Here is a 215-nt window from a genome sequence, read left to right as displayed (position 1 = left end):
GCCTCTTCCTCCATATCTTTCCTCTTTATTATTATTATTTTTTTTTAGAATCCCCAATTTTACGAAATGCAGACGTGTCAGTCACTCCGTGTTGTGGGAACCAGTTGTCAAGGGGGAGGAGGGGGAAGGAGAGTGGGAGAGAGGGGGGGGAGGGTCATCATCCTTTCATAGACGGGGAGATGAGGAAGGCTAGTTCTACCCACTCTCCAGGATGC

The 215-nt window shown here is 48.8% G+C and overlaps 1 protein-coding gene across 1 annotated transcript in view; it reads right to left on the bottom strand.

Moving 5' to 3' along the window:
• LOC119587057 (serine proteinase stubble-like) overlaps positions 1–215 on the bottom strand; it is a gene marked incomplete in the record, with an annotated part of 32182 nt that overhangs the window by 8052 nt on the left and 23915 nt on the right.

Source organism: Penaeus monodon, chromosome 22 (assembly GCF_015228065.2).
Source record: "Penaeus monodon isolate SGIC_2016 chromosome 22, NSTDA_Pmon_1, whole genome shotgun sequence".
Taxonomy (NCBI): Eukaryota; Metazoa; Arthropoda; class Malacostraca; order Decapoda; family Penaeidae; genus Penaeus; species Penaeus monodon.
Note: the sequence above shows the minus strand (reverse complement) of the source record. Positions and strands in the feature narration are given on the sequence as shown.